Source organism: Malaclemys terrapin, chromosome 16 (genome assembly GCF_027887155.1).
Source record: "Malaclemys terrapin pileata isolate rMalTer1 chromosome 16, rMalTer1.hap1, whole genome shotgun sequence".
In the NCBI taxonomy this organism is placed as follows: Eukaryota; Metazoa; Chordata; order Testudines; family Emydidae; genus Malaclemys; species Malaclemys terrapin.
The window spans coordinates 25,611,856-25,631,075 of record NC_071520.1 but is presented as its reverse complement, the minus strand read 5'-3'; the positions used below and the strand labels follow the sequence as shown (position 1 = coordinate 25,631,075).

The 19,220-nt window shown below is 47.5% G+C and overlaps 1 protein-coding gene across 8 annotated transcripts in view; it reads right to left on the bottom strand.

The window, feature by feature from the left end:
- Nucleotides 1-19,220, bottom strand: part of PITPNM2 (phosphatidylinositol transfer protein membrane associated 2) — a 212,014-nt gene that overhangs the window by 181,239 nt on the left and 11,555 nt on the right. For all 8 annotated transcript variants that reach the window (XM_054006344.1, XM_054006351.1, XM_054006348.1 and 5 more), the window contains exon 2: nucleotides 2,959-3,058. The gene's annotated coding sequence lies outside the window, so the exon portion shown is untranslated. The remainder of the gene's footprint in view (nucleotides 1-2,958; nucleotides 3,059-19,220) is intronic.

Genomic DNA, 19,220 nt, shown 5'->3' with positions numbered 1-19,220 from the left:
GCCCTTCCTGCCCCCCCGCCACCACCTCACTCCTGCTGCCCCTTTCCACATAACCCTCCACACCTGGTCTGTCACCCCTCCACACTCCCTTCCTGTGCACCAGCTCCCAACTGCCCTCGCACCCAACGGAGGTAGAGGCAAAGACTAACCAACATGAGTATGAGGGAGGGGAACATTCACGTTTCCTCCCCTCTGAGGCTCAGGGAAGGGTGGAAGGGCAATGAGGAAATTCTCAGAACAGGTAGGAGCAAGGGAGCAGGGGGACAGGTTAGGCTGCTGGTGCAGCAGGCACTCTGTACCAGCAACCTCTGTCCCCTAGCACAGGTGCTGCCTCCCAGCTGGCATCTTCCAGTCTCTATGAGGGGCTCAAGCCCCATCACAGGTCCTGGAGGCACCACACATGGACATTCAGCCTGTACATCCACAGAGCCAGCTCTGTCCTTGTGAATCAAGCCCAGTTCTTGTATTTTAATTATAATGCCCCCATGGATGTGGGATATGGTTTCTCTCAGGTGCCGACCCTGTAAGGTTCTGAGGGCAGTGGGGGTGGAAGACCCTCAGCACCTCAGAGGAGCAGCCTTAAGGGAGCTTCCTCCTCCTCCTCCTCCCCCCACACATTATTTGCTCTGTTTGGCAGTCTGGTCACAAGTCCCTCAGGGACTGAACAGCAGAAGTCTGGCACAGGGACAATGTAGAGCACAGTAGGAAAATTACCCAGTGCTTGCATCCAACTGCTCCTAGTTCTGGCCAATGCCATTTAGAACTTTGTTTTCATAAGTGCCGCATTCACCATCAAATTTTAAAGCCAATTTTATTCCCTTATGTACTTAACCTGCCGAGCCATAGACATTGCTCCTTTCAGCTTCCTAGCGACCTGCACTGCACGGCTTCATTTTGCTTCGTGTAAAGGTAGCATTTCCTTGCTCTCTGAGTAACTGACGACCAATTTTGTGTCTGTTTTACAGAGAAACACTCAGCCCTCTTGATACATTAATCCCTTCAGGAGAGTGAAAAGCATGGGGCTAAGTCCACAGGGCAAAGTTAACCCTGAAAATGGGATGAGACTGCATTTACCTTCCTTTGCTTGTCACTAGTTTACAGAGTCACATTCTTCTCCATCACACGGCCCAGAGGGGAGCAAAGGAGCAGGAACTAGGACATAAAGTGTTTTAAACTCACGGGAAGTGAGAGCAGAGCCAGTTCCTGCCCTTCCGCCAAGCAAGTGGAGGACCTTCTATGCCTCCACCACACAGAGGAGGCTCAGGGGAGGCTCTTCTCAGGGCCCTGTGGATAGGAGTGAAAATTTGTGCTGCCAAGAGCATTAACCCTGCTGTTAAGCTGCTAACAGTAGTATTTACTCCCAGAGAGACCGTCCATGTTTCCTACTGCATGGCTGCGGTAGGGAGGGAGACTCCAATGGCAGCATGGCTCTCTCAGGAGAGAAGCTGGGTCCCAGAGAGGCTCAAGCCTTCTGCAGGGTTAGGAACAGTTACCATACCAGTACCTGGCCCCACAGACTTTCTGGGGAGTATCAGACGGAGATGCTCCAAGGTGAATGCTGCTCCATTTCCTGGGCTCTCTGTCCCTCTCCCTGGGTTTTATGCCAGTACAATACTAAGGATACCACGTGGCCCTTCATCTTCAGTGACTTCTGGTTGGGGCACCCAAGTGCTAGTTCAAGGCCAGATTACGCTTTCACTCGCAACTGTGAACATTCAGAATAACTACAATGCCTTGAGCATGTGAATCTATACTTGTACTCCTCAGCCTGGGTACTCTCACAACTATACTTGTCTATCCTGTGCCTGCTTCCAGCTGCTCTTGAACTGAAGGTCAGCAGCCCCGAATTTTAGTCTACAACAGCAGAATGCAAGATTGCAGCACCCTAGACATCATTCCAAAGGGAAACTTTGACTGGAGATAAAAGTTAAACCATTTTTTATACAAATTTTAATGGGTTCAGGGAGAATGGGGTAAGGGAAGTGGGAAAATACAACAGTCATGAATAGTCAAAAGGGTATCCTGAGGCCACACCTACTTTCAAGTAAATTAGCTGAAGAACACCTGTTCATTTGCTAGTTCCATAAGCAGTTTTAGAAATATGAGTCAGGACAGCAAAACTAACATGAAGGACATTTAATGAAAATCATCAAATATTTAAAATAAACATTAAAAGGAACACATCACAAGGTTAAATCACAATGTAATTACAATGTACTATGTCATTACAAAAAACAAAAACGTCTCTTGATACCTTTAATTATCCAAACAGAAAAAAATTCCAACTTCTCACCATTCGTGCTGTTTGTATGGGGTTGGGGGGAGAGGTGTTGCATTTCTGTCAGCTTGGAAAATGAACATGAGCCTGTCAATTTCTGGATTACTTGCACTTGCTTTCTGGATTACTTGCACTAAAACAATATTGCAGTATTCAGGTTCCAAACACTGCCTGGTTTAAATTTAAAATAAAATACTTACATTCACTGATTTTTTAAAAAAGAAGAAAAATGAATATATTTGTATGAGGGTTATTTTTTAAAATATATTAGGTCTAAATTTGCGGAGTAACCTATTTGGTAGCGTCCCTTTAACGAACCCACTTTACAAACTTAAGAGAGCTCTGGGTGTTGACTGAGCAGAAACAAAAGCACAGGTTCACTCAGCAAAAGTTTTCTTCAAAAGGAGAACAATTATAACCAGAAAACACACACAAGTTAACTCAGCACAGGACAACCTACTCCTGTGACCCTAGGCACGGAGTCTGACCTTCCCAAAGGCTACCCAAGCAGCCACTCTTTGAACTTCCATTGTATAGCCCTTCCTCCGAGGAACCTGAGCTGAGGCTAACCGCTTGTTCCCCAGAGATGGTTGCCATTCCCCACAGTAGTGTACGAATGGTGGTTTGTTTGTTTTTTAATAGAAAGAGAACTGCAATTCAATGGAACTGTCAGAACATACCGTACGTATGAAATCTCTCTGGATGCTTCTGAATGCAGGAGGGAGTCAACGCAGCATTGCTGACGTAGGATGTCACTGTTGGTCCACATATGTCAACATCCTAGAGAAAATAAAGAACATGTACTTAACGACCATGCTGCTGGGAAATTAACAGCAAGAGTGAAGTTATGCCATGCAAATAGCTCCGGTACAAACAACATGAAGCTATAACCTTTTATAATTGTACATCATAGTTCTCTGCAGACATCCCTCCAGTATGTTAGAAATTCAATACGTGATAGTAGGCGGTAACAAGCACCTTAGGGATTTCAGCTCGTTCCAAGCCATGAGTCATTGTAATCTCTAACTCATGGAAATTTAAATTAAGAAAAAAAAATATTGCACTGACCACTACCATGTGCTCTCTTTGCATAAGATAATCATAATCCCCCATACAAGGTTACCAGTTCACGCAGGGTGCTGAATGATGTAAGTGCACAGATATTTAGCATGGATGTTGATGAAGAAAAAATTCACATAGCAGCAGTCTACTAAACAGCTCCTCTGAGATGAGGCAGGACCCCTTGCTTTAGGAGTGGGAAGGGAGCTGGAACTGCCTTTATAGAAGCTATTCACTTCCACAGGCAGGGGAGGAGTAAGGAAAAATAGCACCTCCCAGAACCACTACAGAGAGATGGTTCTTTTCCCCTAGTATTGCAAGAGGAGCAGCACAGTGAAAGGGGAGTGGGCTAGGCTACCAGGGGAAGTGAGAGTTTTCAGTGCCCATCTCTCTGTAGTGGTACTGGGAGGTGCTATTTTTCCTTACTCCTCCCCTGCTGTATTGGGGCAGAGATGGGGAATTTATATCCGAGACACTGCCTCTTCTACCTCCCTACCCCAGCCTGTGGTTACTGGTATCCTGGCCCCTCAGGCTGTCTTTGCCCGGAGAGCTGAGAGAGGTCTATAAGGAACATAATAGAACAATTATATCCTAAGTAGCTCATGCAGTTTGCTTAATTATGGCAAGTGGCCTATTACCTTTTTAAAAAGATTCCTTTGGGTGGACTCTCAGCATTGATTTTAACCACTGTAGATCATTTTTAAGGCACGCTTTTAAAGTGCCTGATCAGTACATCAGATCACACACACACAACCCTCCCCTGTCCTGCCGATCCTCACTCCACTGGCTTCTTGCCCCTTCCCACATTAGAATCAAGCTCACTATGTCTCTTCAAAGCCCTTCAAAACCTTGGCCTCACCCACACCTCTGCTCCTGACTCCTTCCTTAATCCCTTTCTTCCAGAGGCAGCCAGCACAGACCCTGACAAAGGCTCCTAGCAGTGGACAGTCCAGAGAGGGGAGGGAAGACAGCAATGACACCAGGCATCTGCACGCATCTGCCTTTGCCAGAAGGCCCACAGCCAGCCACCACCACCTCAGAGGTGGGTGTGGCCGTGAGGTGGTGTAGCCACGCCTGCCAAGGGAGTGGTGATGCACCAATTCAGTGCATCCACACAGCAGCCCCCATTAACTGGCCTCCTGTTAAAGCTGCCTTACCTCAGCAGAACCTCCAGGGGAGCAGTGGAAACATTATCCCTTTGAGCTTGGGTGGTGCCCAACTGCCCTTTCCAGCACTGGGAGTTGTAACTTGTGCCAGTGCAGGTGATTCTGGCCCCTATCCTGGACTCTAAGCCCCTGCGTTACATAGCAGGAGAAAAAACACTTCATGGCAGTGCAAGCGTTTCCTCAACACACACACTCACAGCAGAGATACATGGGCACCCCCGCCCCCCAAAAAAACCTCCTGTAGATCAAGCATAAAGTAAAACCTATCCTGGCAGGTTCTACCTTGGAACACACGCCTACAGCGCAGACTACATACATGCACAGCATCTTGGAGACCGGAACATGGATTACAAGCCAGAAGGCAGGATATACGGAGTCAGGCGTGGAATCACTACACTGTGCACTATTTAGCTGACCCTGCCATGGCTAATAGGGTTGATTTATACCTTACCAAAATAGATCTGAATTGCAGTTTACTCTTGTACCTTCATACAAAGCTATTCAACGTGCTTGCGAGGGTCACAGTTACACAGGAGAAAGAGCAAGCATGAACAATGTTTCAGGTCCATTAGTCTCAGAGTCCTCACAGACAGCAAACAGCCAGACAGCTTAAAATATATTTAGTCCTCAAATGCTTATTAACGTCATCTGACGATTCACAGCTCAGTTGGTCGTATGGAGCCCAAACACCACTTCTGCCTTCCCAGCACAGATAAAAACGCTACAACAATTCGACAGCACATTATTTAACCTATATACAAACCTTTGGTATTGTGACTATTATTAAAGGATGAAATTTGACTTAGAAATTGAGCTGCAGCTCTGGCAACATGACATAGTGGTCAGACAACAGGACCAATAGTCAGGCAGTCCCAAATGCTAACCTTGGTACCAACAAAGAAACATCTATTGATAGATTTCAGCTTCAGGCTTGCCAGAATCTGATACCAGACAAAAGTCGACAGGAATTACCTCCTGTCCTCATTGGGGAGGCTTGATTTAAATTAAAGTGATTTAAATAAGCAAGCAGGAAAAAGACGGTTACTCACCGTTGTAACTGTTGTTCTTCGAGATGTGTTGCTCATATCCATTCCATTAGGTGTGCGCGCGCCGCGTGCACGATCGTCGGAAGATTTTCTACCCTAGCAACACCGGCGGGTCGGCTGTGGAGCCCCCTAGAGTGGCGCCTTCATGGCGCTGAATATATACCCCAGCCGACCCGGCGCCCCCTCAGTTCCTTCTTGCCGGCTACTCCGACAGTGGGGACGGGGGGCGGGTTTGGAATGGATATGAGCAACACATCTCGAAGAACAACAGTTACAACGGTGAGTAACCGTCTTTTCTTCTTCGAGTGCTTGCTCATATCCATTCCATTAGGTGACTCCCAAGCCCAACTTAGGTGGTGGGGTCGGAGTGAGACATTGCTGTGTGCAAAACCGCTGATCCGAAAGCAGCATCGTCTCTGGACTGCTGCACTAGTGCATAGTGAGCTGTAAATGTGTGGACTGATGACCAAACCGCCGCTCTACAAATGTCCTGGATCGGAACATGTGCCAGGAAAGCAGTCGAGGAAGCTTGGGCCCTCGTGGAGTGAGCGGTGAGGTGCGGTGCTGAGACACCTGCCAGGTCATAGCAAGTCCGGATGCAAGACGTAATCCAGGAGGATAGGCGTTGTGAGGAGACCGGTGAGCCTTTCATTCGGTCGGCCACTGCAACGAAGAGTTGCGTCGTCTTTCTAAAGTGCTTTGTGCGGTCAATATAGAAGGCCAGGGCCCTGCGTACGTCCAGGGAATGCAAACGTTGATCCTGGCGAGTGGCATGTGGTTTAGGATGAAAGACCGGGAGAAATATATCCTGGTTGATATGAAAAGGAGAAACCACCTTAGGGAGAAAGGGAGGATGTGGACGAAGCTGCACTTTATCCTTGTGAAAAACTGTGTAAGGGGGCTCAGATGTAAGCGCCCTGAGTTCAGAAACACGCCTTGCTGAGGTGATGGCTACGAGGAAGGCTGTCTTCCAGGATAGGTACAGAAGTGAACAGGTGGCCAGTGGCTCGAATGGAGGACCTGTGAGCTTGGAGAGAACCAGGTTGAGGTCCCACGTCGGGACGGGCTGACGTTGTTGTGGGTACATCCGGTCTAAGCCCTTGAGGAATCTAACGACCATCGGGTTAGAGAATACCGAGGACGCGAGTTCCCCTGGGTGAAAGGCCGATATAGCGGCCAGGTGAACTCTAATTGAAGATATCGCCAACCCCTGCTGTTTTAGGGAGAGGAGATATTCCAAAATGAGAGGAATGGGTGCCTGCAACGGGGACGTGGCTCGTTGTTCGCACCAACAGGAGAACCGCTTCCACTTGGCCAGGTACGTGGTGCGTGTTGAGGGCTTCCTACTGCTCAGCAGAATTTGTTGGACAGAGAGCGAGCATTGCTGCTCTGCCTGGGTGAACCATGGAACAGCCACGCCGTGAGGTGGAGTGATTGCAGGTCGGGGTGACGCAACCGGCCGTGGTCCTGAGAGATGAGATCCGGACATAACGGAAGCGGGATCGGAGTCTGAACCGAGAGTTCCAACAGTGTGGTGTACCAATGTTGTCTCGGCCACGCTGGAGCGATCAGAATTACCTGTGCCTGGTCTCTGCGCAATTTGAGCAGTACCTTGTGGACCAGAGGAAACGGAGGAAAGGCATAAAACAGGTGGTCTTTCCAGGGAAGGAGAAACGCATCCGAGAGGGAGCCCGGAGCTCGACCTTGTAGGGAGCAGAACACGTGGCACTTCCTGTTGTCTCGAGATGCAAACAGGTCTATCTGGGGAAACCCCCACTTCTGGAAGATGGAATGTATGATGTCCGGACGGATAGACCACTCGTGCGTCTGGAAGGACCTGCTGAGTTGGTCCGCTAGAGTGTTCTGGACTCCAGGGAGGAACGACGCCGTGAGATGGATTGAGTGGGCGATGCAGAAGTCCCACAGGCGAATGGCCTCTTGGCATAGAATTGATGAACGTGCTCCTCCTTGCTTGTTGATGTAAAACATGGCCGTGGTGTTGTCGATGAGAACTAACACACAACGGCCATGTAGGAGATTGAGAAATGCCTGGCACGCCAGGCGCACCGCCATCAGTTCCCGAACATTGATGTGCAGGGCTAACTGGGGTGCAGTCCACAGGCCCTGGGTATGGTGTTCGTTGAGATGGGCGCCCCAACCCAGAGATGAAGCGTCTGTGACCAGGTGCAGAGAGGGTTGTGGGGTGTGAAAAGGGATCCCCTCGCAGACCACATTGTGATCTAGCCACCAGGTGAGGGAGGTCAGGACCGAGTTCGGGACCGTGACCACCATGTTCAGGCTGTCCCGATGTGGACGGTATATTGATGACACCCAGGTTTGAAGTGGGCGAAGCCGAAGTCTGGCATACCTGGTTACGTACGTGCAGGAAGCCATGTGGCCCAGCAGGGTAAGGCACGACCTCACCATGGTAGTTGGGAAGGCCTTGAGCCCTTGAATGAGGTTCTTGATGGTGCCAAAGCGGTTGTCTGGCAGGATGGCTTGTGCACGTCTGGAGTCTAGAACTGCGCCGATGAATTCTATTCTCTGGGTAGGTTCTAGAGTGGATTTGTCCTTGTTGAGGAGGATGCCCAACTCGTTGAATGTGTGCACTATTATGTGGACGTGAGCTTGAACTTGCTCCTTGGTGCGACCGCGTACCAGCCAGTCGTCTAGGTACGGGAACACCTGTATCCCTTGTCGACGAAGGTACGCTGCCACGACAGCCATACATTTCGTGAACACCCTTGGGGCCGAGGATAGGCCGAAGGGAAGGACTGCAAATTGGTAGTGCACCGTGTTTACCACGAATCGCAGGAAGCGTCTGTGAGGTGGGTAAATTGCGATGTGAAAATATGCGTCTTTCATGTCGAGGGCGGCGAACCAGTCTCCAGGATCGAGGGAAGGGATAATGGCCCCCAAAGAGACCATGCGGAACTTCAACTTTACTACGAATTTGTTGAGTCCGCGCAAGTCCAAGATGGGCCGCAGACCTCCTTTGGACTTGGGGATCAGGAAGTAACGGGAATAAAATCCCCTGCCCCTTAACTCTATCGGAACCTCCTCTATGGCCCCCATGGCAAGGAGCGTAGAAACCTCCTGTATAAGAAGTTGCTCGTGAGAAGGGTCCCTGAAGAGGGACGGGGAAGGGGGGTGGGAGGGGGGGATAGAAGAAAACTGGATAGCGTATCCCCTCTCCACCGTGCGGAGGACCCAACGGTCCGAAGTTATAAGGGACCAAGCACGGTGGAAGTGGGAGAGGCGATCCCGAAAGGAGGGGTCTGGATCCTGGGGGATGACTGGGGCGCCGTCCTCGACCGCACCTTCAAAAGTTCTGTCTAGGACCTGAAGGTGGTCTTGGTGGCCCCTGGTTCTGACCGGGTTGGGGGCCAGCCCATCTTCTCCTACCACCTCGCCCTCGCCTTCTGGCAGGGTCCTGTCTCTGACGAGGTGGAGGGGGGTAAAAACGTTGAGGCTGGGGCCTAAATGGTCTGCGCTGGGGACCCGCAACATGCATCCCCAGGGAGCGCATGATTGTCCTGGAGTCCTTGAGGCTCTGCAATCGAGAGTCCGTCTTCTCCGAGAACAACCCCTGTCCTTCAAAGGGCAAATCCTGTAGGGTTTGCTGTAATTCAGGGGGCAAACCCGAAACTTGGAGCCAGGAGGTCCTTCGCATAGCGATACCTGCGGCCAGGGTTCTCGCGGCCGAGTCCGCTATGTCCAGGGAGGCCTGTAAGGAGGTCCGAGCCACCTTCTTACCCTCCTCAACCAAGGCCCCAAACTCTTCCCTGGACTCTTGGGGAACCAATTCCTTGAACTTCCCCATAGAGTTCCAGGAATTAAAGTTGTAGCGGCTCAGGAGCGCCTGCTGGTTAGCTGCTCTAAGTTGCAGCCCTCCAGCTGAATAAACTTTACGGCCAAACAAATCGAGTCGCTTAGCCTCCTTTGATTTGGGCGCTGCAGCTTGTTGACCGTGGCGCTCCCTTGCATTCACTGATGACACCACCAGTGAACATGGCTGGGGATGGGTATACAAGTACTCGTAGTCTTTGGAAGGGACAAAGTACTTTCTTTCCACCCCTCTCGCTGTAGGTGGGATAGAGGCAGGGGTTTGCCATATCGTAGTTGCGTTCGCCTGGATCGTGCGGATCAGGGGCAACGCCACTCTTGATGGGACATCCGCCGCGAGGATATTTACAATGGGGTCCTGCACCTCCACTATCTCCTCCGTCTGTAGGTCCATGTTACGGGCCATCCTACGTAACAGGTCCTGATGAGCTCGAAGATCTATTGGGGGTGGACCTGTGCACGACGTGCCCGCCACTGCCTCATCCGGAGAGGAAGAGGAAGATGCCTCTGGTGGTAAGGGATCCAGGGGAGGATCCTGGTCTCCCTGTTCCTGGGACGGAGCATCACCTGCCCTTGGGTCCGGGACGTCAGGTGGTGCAGATACAGAGGCCTCCATGCCCCCTGGAGGAGGGCGAGAGATGGTGGACTCTGGGGCCCTTGTATCAGAGTGACCCGAGCGAGAGGTTGTTGGAGCCCCTTGCGCCTGGTGGTATGCCCACGGGGTCTAGAACGACCAGTGAGATGGGCCATGGTCAGGGTCCTCTGCTCCCTCTTGCCAATGGCCTAAATCTTGCTCCCCGGTTTGCCCCTGAGGGGGGTATGCCGATCTTGACAAGTCCTCAGAGGAGCGAGACACCGATCTCGATGGCCATGGCGGTGCCGACTGCGCCGAGACGAATCCCGTGGGATACGGTGCCGTACGGTGCCGGTCTAGAGATGTTCTATCTCTACGCGGTGCCGGCGATCGGTGCCGAGATCGCGATCGGTGCCGATGACCTCGCCGGTGCCGGGAGTCGGACCTGGATCGAGACGATGACCTGGAGTAGGCCCGGTGCCGGGAGCGGCCTCTCGACGTCGAACGTCGATCGTACCGGTGCCGAGAACTACGTCTCGACGTTGATCGGTGCCGACGATCATAACGGTGCCGAGATGTAGAGCGGTGCCGCGATGATCTTGGCCGCGAGTACGACCGGTGCCGAGGTGATATCCGGCGCCGGGACTGCGAGCGGCGTGGGGACCTGCTTCGGGACCTGGACCGGTGCCGTGGTTCCAGCCCTTGCGATGGAGGGCGCATCAAGGCAGGTTTTCCCCTAGATTGGACCGGGCGAGTCAACGGTGCCGACGGTGCCGGTGGTTGGGGCGGTGCCGGCTCCGTGAGGGCGATCAATTCTCTCGCCGTCGCGAAGGTCTCCGGTGTCGACGGGAGGCACTGTATCACCGCCGGTCTCGGTGGTGATTCTGTCTGCACCGGACTCAACGGCCTCGGAGCCGGAGTCGGCGGTGCTGGAGGCACCTGTTTTCGGTGCTCCACAGGTGGACGCGGCTCTACCCCCGGCACCGGGGGAGCCGGCGTCTTCGGCACTGAGGTCCCCGCCTTATGGGATTTTTTATGTCCCAGGGATAGTGAACGGCGCCGAGGCACTTGCTGTGAGTGTGGTGCCGATGGGGTCCGGTGCCGTGGAGGCTTGTCCGACGTGGTCGGCATGGTCGGTGCCGCCGGGGCACTGCGCACCGAGGTGCTAGGTGCCGGGGCCTGACGCGCCGATGGAGCGTCTGGGCTAAGTGCCGCCTCCATAAGGAGCTGCCGGAGTCGAAAGTCCCGCTCCTTCTTGGTCCTCGGTTTGAAGGCCTTACAGATTTTGCACTTGTCTGTTTGATGGGACTCTCCCAGGCACTTCAGACACGAGTCGTGCAGATCGCTTGTTGGCATAGGCTTAGCGCAGGAGGCGCACTGTTTGAAGCCGGGAGCCTTGGGCATGAGCCCGGCCACGCGGCCGGGGAAAAAGGGGGAGAGAACCCCCTGAATCCCCTTTAACTATATAACAACTATAAACAAGTGAATAACCAACTATATAACTATAAACAACTAGAACTATAACTATAACTGTGAATAACTGGATAAGCTAGGGAGAGTGGAGAACAGCTACGCCGCGCTCCACAGTTCCAACGACCGTCAGGGGCGGTAAGAAGGAACTGAGGGGGCGCCGGGTCGGCTGGGGTATATATTCAGCGCCATGAAGGCGCCACTCTAGGGGGCTCCACAGCCGACCCGCCGGTGTTGCTAGGGTAGAAAATCTTCCGACGATCGTGCACGCGGCGCGCGCACACCTAATGGAATGGATATGAGCAAGCACTCGAAGAAGAACCTTGTGATTTAAATCATTTTAATTTTGTTTTGCATTTGTATATAGTCCAAAAGAAAGGTCTGTTCTGCTTGGCTGTCATGACCATTCAAATATGTTGATTTGCAATGCAAATATAGCCTTTATACTACATGTTGGTACTTCTTTTTGCTAATCAAGTTTACACTGTACCTATACATATTTTATTTAAGGAATTATGTAGCTTAATATACATTTGTTCAGATTCTTAATTTTTACATTTTTTATCATGTTAAAAAATATATCATTCACCGTTTTCTATTTACGTGACTAGATGGTAATTTTTTTACTCCTGATTTCTTTCACACTTGCATTAGGATGAAAATTTTAATTCAATTAAAAATGCACAAAAGCAGCATTTTAAACTAGTTTTTATGAGTTAAATAAAACTACCTTAAATGTGCTAGATACATAAAAAATATTTATCAAATTATGCCTTGCATTTTAAACTAACCGAGTTATTAAATAAAGGAAATATCATCTACAGTTAGTAAACTGACTAACTTGTTTCTGGTCACCATGAGCCAGATTTTCAAAAGTGTTCAAGTGCCTGAAGGTGCAGATAGGCTCCTAGTGGAATTTTCAAAAAGTGCCTAAACAGAGTAGGTGCCTAACTCCCAAGGGAAGCACTTTTTGAAAATCTTATTAGGTACCTCTCTGCCTAAATACCATTGAAAACCTGGTGCCATGTCCTTCACATTTTTAGAATTAGTAGACCTCATCCTCTCCCACCTGGTTTTTATTCATAGATTGGATGAGAAAAAATGAGCATAACTGCTTTTTCAACTCCCTATCAGCTTCTCAAGTTTGAATTAACTAGTCCACATAAAGAAAATAGTCTTTCTGCACCTGCTAACTAAAATGAAACCAAAAGAAATTAAGGCAAAAGCTTTTCTGCACAATACTTCTTCAAAGTACTTACATTGGAAATTAAATACCGGCTTCCCTCCATTGTAAAGACTGAAAATAACTGAGATACTTACTTAATACAGTACAGGACATTGTGACATAGCGTGAATTGACCTCAAAAGTTAAAGATTCCCCCACCCCGTTATTCTGTACATAATTTTAAAAAGGAGCACCCTTTAATTCATTAAAATTTGCAGAAGGGTGCTGCAATTTTTTTAAAAATTTAAACAATTAGTAGATTATATTAAGTTTAGGCCTTTACATAGCTTGTCATAATTTCAAATTTAATTTTAAACAGGTTTATTTTTAAAAAGATAAATGTATTTAATTTAAAAAACCCAAGTTCAATATGAAAATGCTTTTTTTCCATTTAAAATAACAATCATTGACTTTTATCCACTGCATCTTCATTATAAAGACATACCATGAGTGTGTCTTCTTAAACACATAGATCTAAATTAATTCTTGCTGCAACCATGAAGCCTTTAGTGGAGTTGCATCAGAGAGACATTTGAGCCAAGGTGGCTCACACCAAGAATAAAAAGGAAATGCTAATACATGATAGCATATTTACTGACCACCGATTAGGAGCCTGATCCAGAGAGGTACTGAGCAATCGCAACTCTCTCAGACTTCCATGGGAGTTGGGATTGCTCAGCACCTCTTAAGATTCTCACACACACACACACACACTTAGGTTCAAAAGCATCATACCACCATGCAGAAGACGATCAAAGCAGCTTTAGTAGACAGATTCATATGTAAATACATTTTGCAGTTAGGATGAGGTGCCACCCAGCAGGTGGTGAGTTGCTCATTTTTAGCACAAATGTTGAAAACGCTGCACTACACTAATAGAACTGGCATTTATCTTTCCATGGAAGCAGACTAATTATAACATTCTTTTGGCTGGCTTCTGAAGGCCTGTCTACTTAACTGATGTGTTGTGCTGCAGTTCTCAGTTGTTCCCCCTAAGAGATATCATAAGTGTCACACACAAGTACTTTTTATTGGGGAATGGGTGGCGTTCCCACCCTGAACAGAACAAATACAACAGGGTATACCAGTGGCTCTCAACCTTTCCAGACTACTGTACCCCTTTCAGGAGTCTCATTTGTCTTGCATACCCCTAAGTTTCACCTCACTTAAAAACTACTTGCTTACAAAATCAAATACAAAAGTGTCACAGCACACGGTTACTGAAAAATTGCTGACTTTCTCATTTTTACCATATAATTATAAAATAAATCGATTGGAATATAAAAATTGCACTTACATTTCAATGTATAGAGCAGTATAAACAAGTCACTGTCTGTATGAAATTTTAGTTTGTACTGACTTTGCTAGTGTATTTTACGTAACCTGTTGTAAAACTAGGCAAATGTCTAGATGAACTGATGTACCCCCGAAAGACCTCTGCATACCCCAGGGTTACACATACCCCTGGTTGAGAGGCACTCGGGTATACCATGGACCAAATATTTATTTGGATTATGGCAGCGCTTACAGTTCCAAGCCAAGATCAGGGCCCAACGTAGTACAGACATACAACAAGAGACGCAGTCCCTCCCCAAGGAGCTTACAATCTAAATAGAGAAGACAAAGGGTGAGAGGGGAAATAGAAGCACAAAGAGGGAAAGCGATTTGCCACGGTCAGGCAGCAGATGACTGGCAGAGCTCGGAACGTAAACAAAGACTCCCAATTCCCATTCTGGTGCCCTATACACAACACTACATTGCATCCCAAGTTTGGTCCCCACCTGACATTTGGCTTTATCATTCGTTGAAACAAATATAACAATACACCATAAGCCTCAGCCTTGTCCCTATGCTTGGCCGTTCCTAGGGTTTCCCTGCAGAAGCCTCTGTGCCCTAGTTCCCTGTGCCTAGAAGGGCACTTTCACCTTCCTTTTAACCAGAGTTAACAAACCACACCTGCCACAATCAGTCAGTAGCTTTAGGCAGGGCTTTAGCATGTGATAACAGGGTGGGTCAACAGAAGAGCACTGCCACACTGCTACTGAGGAAGGAGTGGGGAGAGAGAGGAAGAAAAATCCCTGTTCTGTTTCTGCATACCCATAAGAGTGGACACAGTGCAATTTTCCAAGGGTAAATGAACTGTTGAAATAGTTCCAAACAATGCAATTGTTATAGCCCAGTCTAATGATTTTGTACAATCTATAATAATACATGTTACATCCTCACAGAGGTCAGCTGCTGCCAAATACTGTACATACACAATTTGCAAGCGACATTCTCTGGCTGGGTATTCACAGTAGTTGCCTACCCTGAAATGAAAGGGCTTTCCCGTCTTATCAGACCTTTAACTGGTCCTAACGGCCCATATCCGGCTGTAACTAGGTAAGCTGCTGCCAGCACTTTGGCTTTTTGTTTAAAAAAGGAATAAATAAATCCAAAACCAAAAATCACCTTGTATTCAGAATATGCCAGGGAACAGGTGCAGTTTATAACAAGAAAGTTAAATCTAGCAATTAATGCAGAAATAATATGAGGTGCACTGAAAGGGATGTTTCCAGCTCTTCCCTCCCCAATGTCAGTTGCATCTGGATCCTTTACTGTGCTGCTGCGGTTATACACTTTTAAGTAACAGAGATGCTTCTGGTTTCACCCATAAAGGGCCTGAGCCAGGAGAAAATATACACAGACTTCAGGAAAATGCCAGGTCTGAGAGACTGAAGGTACTGGTTGGGCTGCAGGCAGATCTATCCAAGGGAAAGGACGTGATGCTGCACAAGGCCAAAAAGGGAAAGGGGGGTGGAGTGGAGAATGACAAAGCAGCTCAGAGAAGGGAAGAGGAGCTCATCTAGCCGTGCACTTTACTTCACTGCAAGGCAACCCCATATCCTGGACCTCTCTGCCCAACTACAGCTATGGAGCCCAAGAGAGTTACTGCACACCTGGGCATGGAGTGACACCCTGTGTGTGGCCTTCAGAGAGGGAATACAAGTGGGCCCCCGAAGGCTCCTGTGGTAAATTTGTTTACACAATTACGAGGAGGAAGGTCTTTCTTTCCTTGGTGGAGTGAGATTATTCAGACTCCCCTCACCCCCGCCCAGGCAGGGCTCCCCACCCTACCATCCTCGCATGGAGTTTCCCCGTCACTTTGTTTGAGGAAGGAAGCAGCTGGGTGAGGAGAGCTCTCTCCTTGGCTGAGCACCAGGGCAGAGATGTCATCCAGGGACAGCTCTTTGGACTGTGCAATGCCTACGACGACACTCAGCATTCACATGGCATTTTCATTCTCAAAGTTCCTTGCAAACAGTAACCAGCCCAGTACCCTGGCAAGGTAGGCAAATGGTTATCCCATTTTACTGATGGGAAAATGGAGGCCAAAAAGGTTAGCAATGGGCCCAAGGTCAGTGATGGAGTCTGCATCAGAGCAAAGATCAGAACCCAGCAGTTCCTGTCTTCCGGCCTTGTACTCAGAGCACTGTTCCTGACCTCTCGTAAAACGAATGGCAGAGAGCCAAGTTTGTGCTAGGCTGCACGGAGACACACTAAAGTCGCCATATCTATATCCCATGGACTTCGGCAATACTCAGCATCTCAAAGGAGGAGGCCCCACGTACATCCTGACTTAACTCCCCTGGTCCTTGTGTTCTCATTATGGCAGGGAGAACTTGTATTTAATATTATGAGAGCCTGCTATAAGCTGCAGCCAGTCTGTTTAAAACCCCACCTTCCAAAATGGACACTGGCCTTTGGGTCCCTCTGTTGCCATGCCCCTACTAGAACAATAGCAACTGATCCACATAGGCCTAGTGAGAAGGCCAGTTACAGTCTCACCATACACAGTGGACTTCACCACAGAGATCTGCCATAGCTGTCTGTCTAATGTTAGTTTAGGAACTACCACAAAAGGGTGGGAAAAATCCTCCCAAGAGGGAGCATCCTCAATGGGGGTCGCAGACACTGAGATTCCGAAGGGCCAAGCAATTGAGGAAGCTGCTTTCTGCTGGATGAGGGCTTTGCATTTGTTCTCACTGAGGGAACCTCATGTTTTATACATGAAAATGTTATCGCCCCAAGTACACATTTCTAAAAGATATGCTCTGGCTGGTACATGCAGCTTCCTTTTAGGAAGGCTTTTTTAAATTTAAAGTGTATTTTAATCTGCTGATTTTTAACTATTTTCTGATCACTCTCTCTAGCTGGGTATGTTTAAAGCAAAGAACTCCTCAACAGCTCCAGCCCCAGCCCCTTTCCAAATACACGTGGCAATTAAAGCAGAAGTGGTAACTACTGCACAGCATATTTCAGTTGAAACGAGAAGTCTCAAAAAAAGAAAAAAAAAACCCACAACCACATTTGATCAGGACCTGATAGAGAGGAAATAAAGACTGTCTGGGTTTAAATAATATGCTTCAAGAGAGGATACAGAGAGCTTTTCCATCATGTTCTACAAATGAATTGTAGTCTCCCTGTATAGATGAAACCCATAATCCACAATAATATTCAGGCTTTCACCTTTATTCTCTGTTTTATCAGAGCTCATCTGCTGATCACCCATGAGCTCCATGGAATAGCGCTTTATATTTCAGTGTCAACACAGAAGTGCCATGGTAATGATTGAAAATATTTACATATTGCCTCACTGATTGGTTCTTTTGACCATCTGGCTAGTCTGCATTTTAAAAGGGTTTTAAAAATACAGTCTATATTATTTTTGAAGTGGATTCTTGCACACTGTTTAGGTCCAGGTAGAGCATCACACATGAATCCATCCCTGCTGCAATTCTTAATCCTAAATATTAAAGATTGAAAATTTATAAATTTCACCCCAATTTTAGCTGAAATAATAATTTACTTATTTTCCTAACCGAAAATGAGTGCTCAGCACCTACCAGAATGAACGAATGTGCCAGTTCAGCAACCATGTCTCATTTTTAATGAGGTAAATGGTGTCATCTTTTGGACAACTGATGAGTCAAATGGAAACACGTCATTTAGGTTTGTCACAATTTGCTAGCTTTCATTATTTTACAGATTAAGAAATAATTTTATAGAAAGGTTTTCTTCAAGAGGCAATAGCTCATAGTATCTTAATAACATTGGGCCCCAGTGCTGTCATTTGTATTACAATAGCATCTGGAGGCCCCAACTGAAAGGTAAGTCCCTTTGTGCTAGGCACTGTACAAATACATACTGAGAGACAGTCCATATCCAAAAGAGCTCACAATCTAAACAAACAAGACAGACAAAGGAAGCATTACCGCCATTTTACAGCTGGGGGACGGGAGCACAGAGAAATAAAAAATTAAATCCTAAAAATAAAACAAACGCTATTGCCCTGAGCTACAATAACTTTCTATTTGCTATGATTAAGTTAAGTCGGCTTTCCAGTGTACTGTGCAGTGCTTTGGACTTCCCTTCCCTCGTTGCTCCTATCTTTCCTTATTGGAGACCCCATATTGGAAACTCAGAGATGTTGAGCTTGTGCTTTTCATGCAGGATTAGTAGTGAGCTCAGCTACATTTCTCCCCTCTCCTAGATATGGTAGCATATGGCCACAATTTAGGAGCCAGTCCTGCTGGCCTTCACTGGTAGAGACCCCAAGTGACTAAAGTAGGAACAGACTTAGGAAGCTGGCTTTAAATTGGATTTATCCCTGAAAACAAACAGCTTTGGTAGGATTTACATCAGAGTTTTAATCATATAAAAAAGCTAACTGTTTTGCTTCTGAAATCTTTGCTAGAAGAGCTTTAAATATTTACTCCAGCTATAGCTAGTCAGATTAACATATGTTAACAGAAGGAACATATTGCCAATTCAGCAACTGATTCTGGAGAAAAGGCATCTCACCCATTCCCCCCAAATTAGTAGTTTAACTTCACCCTGGTATTCAGTTATGTGATCTACTGTACAACTCTGATTTTCAGTAGTTTATGAAAAATAAGTGTAATGTTAACATCTGCCTTACAGATACTACAGTAAAGGGTGTGGAATAAGAACCTGACTAGAGTACACTGAGAAAAAAAATGAATGGACCTGGTTCATTCCCCAGTCTACAAATAAAGTTTTTAAAAGTTTAATTCATTTACAGTAGGTTTCATAACAATATAACCAAATTATGCACAAAAATTTAACGATTACAAGTTTACTGCAAGATCTCTTTCAAGCACTTAGTAGGAATATTAAAATGCAGTTCTCCTCTGAGAAGCAGCTGCAAAACGGACATCGTGGGGTTCCAGGTTTAGTCTCTTGGTGATTTCAGGTCAGTTTACAACAGAAGATGCATATTCTAACTGCTGGTGCTGCAAACTCAACTTGAGGTCTGAAAGCCAAGGTCTGCCTCAGATCATCAGCAGTAAAAAACTGCTAACTCAGCTTAGACGAAAATGTTATTGATGATGCATAAGATAAAAGATATTCCTGCCTGCTCTTTAAGCTCCGCACTGCTAGCAGGGAGTCAAAACAGGGTTTTGTCACTAAAGCAATCAGGTATGGCTCAAAGACACCCAGCATGCAGACATAGTGAGTAGGTACTAGTAGAACTGTGCTCATTTTATTACAG